The following is a 4,142-nucleotide window of genomic DNA, read 5'->3' on the forward strand; positions in this document are numbered from 1 at the left end:
TTTTTTTTTAAATTGTAAAATGATAATTAAAGTAGTTTTTTCTATTATTATTATTATTAATAATCTCAAATGAGATATTTTACGAAGATCCATATTATTAATTCGTATCTCAAAGTTTTCACTAATTCAAATCGGGTAATTTTGATCATATGTACGTTATCCTAGACTGATCAAAGTACATACATTGAGAATTTGAGACTATATAAAATTTATCCGTTGAAGCTTCAACAGTTGAAGTCTCTTCCACCGAGATATAATAACCAGCTCAAGTAATTAATAAGTCGCAACGAACACACCCATAAATATTCCAACTGAAAACCGCGCGTAAACAGTCTATTTGTTGTAAGAGTCAGACTTCAACTGATATGTGATAGAGTTCAGACCAAAGACAAAGGAACAAGTGATCGATACACCTCAGCTTCTCTTTGCTTTAACACGTCGTTGTTGACTTGAAGTGGACTAGTCTGAAACCTCCTTCGAAGTGGACTTGAAGGAACTTCACTGTTGCTCATGGTTTCAACATATTAATGCCGTAACACAACATTCACAACACAACAATCTTTGTGCCTGAATGATCGAGACTTTGTTCATCATAATATCCAATAATCTTTGTTTAATAATATTTCAAGGCATTAATCAAAGCAAACTCGATCGCGAGCAAATTATAGTGCAAGAAATAAAGAAAAGATATGTGTTTGTTTATTTGAGGCTAATTACTAAAAAATATAAATAAGCAGGCGGGAACAGAACAGAGCCGCAGGCTTTTTAAGTTTGTTTAGGTGGGAGCACCTTAGCAGCCAACAAGAGAAGTTAACTCATCTACCTCTGCTTTGACTTCTCTTATGAGTTCTTCTTTGTACTCTTTAAACGTATCTCTGAGTTAAGTCACTTTTGCGAAAATCTTGTTATGTTGTTGCACAAATTTAACTATTTAAGTTATACTTTGTTTACTAAATAAATGTGAATGTTCTAACTGATAATACAATAAAGAATGTAAAATAAGAAATAATGGAAAGTGTAAATTTTGTCTATACTAGTGATAAATTAAGATGGTAGAAAAAAACAAATCTGGCAACACTTTATTTGTCGTATCTTTCGAAAAACTCTGTAAGGTTTGGAGTTACAAAGAACAAGAGGTTCCCAAGAAATGATGGTAAGAGTTGTGATGCACAACAACATGAAGCTTTCTCGAAATGGATTATTGATATTGGGAACGGAAAGATAAATAAGCTTAATCATGGAGAGATACGGATAGAAATCCCTCATGATTTATTAAAAGCAATCATACATACAGTTTTTGGGAATTTTCCAAATCAATAATTGAATAACACATGTTTATGTTTGGATTTCAAATCCATTAAAATGTAATAATCAGTTAACACTTTTAAAGTTTTTTTAATCTTGTTCCTCTTTAAAATACGTTATCTTCTATAAAAACACTAATCGAGAATCTGAGTTATTAAACATAGTCCATCCCCGTATCTTCTTTTCTTGTTCTTGAAGTATCAAACTATCGAGACTAATTTGACATAGTTAGGTCAAGAGCTGAGAATTATGATGAAACAGTACGATCAAATCCAAAGTAAATCCAGCGAGAATATGGCGACTTGGTCTTAAATCTATCAACCAACACATAGTGACAAGCAAAGAGAGTTGTATAATACTGATTATAAACTAATCATATTCTTTTTTCAAAAAAAAAAAAAAACTAATCATATTCTACTTCTATTTGTTCTTTTTCGTTGCCATTTTTAGTGTTTGACCTTTCAAAAATTACTCCCGTAGGCCATAACAAATAATTATTGACACCTTTAAACATATAGATTTCCGAATCTGGAAAATTTAATGATATTTATCTAATGATTTTTTATTTTATTTTATTTTATCTAATGATCTATATTCAAAACTAAACGCTTGATTTTCAATTTTTGTGGTAAACTAGAAAAATTTTAAATTTTCACTCTATTGTAATTTTTTGGATCAACTGTTATCCCTTTCATTATAAATGTGACAACTAAAAATTTTGCATTATCCGAAAGATTTTATAATCGTTTACTCCTTCTATCCCTAATAGATTGATGTTTTAGGATATATTTTTGTCCTTTAAAGATTGATGTGGTAGATAAAAAATCTAAAACAATATTTTTGCTTTGTGCTTTTTTCACATGGCATTCATCTAAGAGTTTATATTTTCTCTCTCTACCAAAAAGTAATTATAAATAAATTTACAAATTAAAATTAAATTTTTTTTTAATATATATGTGAAAGTGTCAAAACATGGAGATGGGAGATGGAGTAGTTTTTTCTTTCCACACTTTTTTTTTCGTTGAATCCAATCCTAACTCTTAGGCTTGTAAAGCAGTATTGAGAACTAAAAAGTGAAAACCATTTTTTTAACACCAAACAACAAAACTATTAATAATTTGCGGTTTTCAGGAAAAAAATATATAAAGTCATTTGCGGGTTTTTAGATGAAAAGTACACTGGACCGCTATTCTATACAGCAGCATCAATGAATTACCCAGCAGTTTTTCCAAAACCGCCATGACCAGTGGACAAAATATATATATTTTTTAGTTTTTTTAGTTAACTGAATTTACATATAGGTTACATCTATATACCTATATAGCTAATAAAATTTTAATCACTCATTAGTAGAATTTCAACCCATTAAAAATATGTTTTTCAATATTTTGATTGTTTATTAATTATATAAAGTGGTCATGTGGTTTAATGTTTATTAATCTATATTAATTCTTTGAATTTGGAAATTTATTACAATAATATGTTATGTATTATATTTATAAATAAATATTCTTAATACATGGAGTATTTTATTGTATTGTAATAAAAGCTTAATTTAATAACATTTACTAATTTATTCATACAAATATTATTATAATAGATAAAGTATATAAATCCATATAAGATATAATTTTTTTGATTAACACAAACCAATAAAATAATTTACAATTATACTAATTATTGATATATGTATTACTAACATATATCTATAATACGTAATCTACATCATTTTTTTTAGTTTTGTTTAATGGATCAAATTACAATTGTTAAAGATTTATTAGACTATACAAAATTTATTTTTTATAAAATGTATTGCAAATAGTTTTTCACCAATCAAACATTATTTTATACCGCTTATTCTATAATACTTGTCCCGCAAATACATTTATCCCGTACGTACCGCAGTTGAACCGTACCGCACTAATAAATTTTTTGTCTCACACTACTAAATCTACGGTTACCATTTGAACCCTTAAATAAAAAATATATATTTTTTCTTTTAATAATAAAAATATATTATTTATCATGTGCAAAATTATATTGGAACCAAGATAATAGTGTTTTCTATTAACTAACCAACTATATATTAATCATGCACCAATAGCCATTAATAAAAGAGTAACACAATCATTTTTTCTTCTCACGTTACACGGGAGATACGGATCTATCAAACTATTTTCATAATAGAGATTTTGATCTTGAACAATGGAAAAATTCACCCTAATCATGTGCATATATTATATATATAATGAATGATTTCAAGATGCTTCTATCATGGGGCAAAGGTAATATATAGAAGAAAGATTAACTGTCTTCCCTGTCATTTTTATCAAAAATATTATTTATTACATTAACCCACGTGCTTTTTTAATTTGAAAGGTTGAATACTTCAAAATATAATGTGTTTGTTTTCTTAACCTAGAATACCGCGGTTGCACAAGTCTCTAGACCCTCAAAATGTGTCAGATGTGTCTCTCTCTAGGTGACTGTTTACATTTTGCAAAGACTATCCTTTTTTTCTTCTCTTTGTGCAAAGTAAAGAGTATAATCTAACAATTAGTTTTAGTGTGTAAAACTCATTGCAAATGCTATAACAATCCTCTATATAATAAAACGGAATCCTCTATATAATAAAACGGAAGTACATATATTATATAATTTTAATAAGTTGATTACAAACAGGTTATAGATTAAGTTTTATATTATTTGTATAGTTTGAATTTATTGTTTTCAAAAATCTTAAAAAAAATATTCTAAAAAATCATTTGATATCATCTAATTTACCATATTATTTTTTATTAAATTATTCATCAAATAAAATTCTTTGATATCTAACT

The sequence above is a fragment of the Camelina sativa genome, chromosome 7 (assembly GCF_000633955.1).
Source record: "Camelina sativa cultivar DH55 chromosome 7, Cs, whole genome shotgun sequence".
Lineage (NCBI taxonomy): Eukaryota > Viridiplantae > Streptophyta > Magnoliopsida > Brassicales > Brassicaceae > Camelina > Camelina sativa.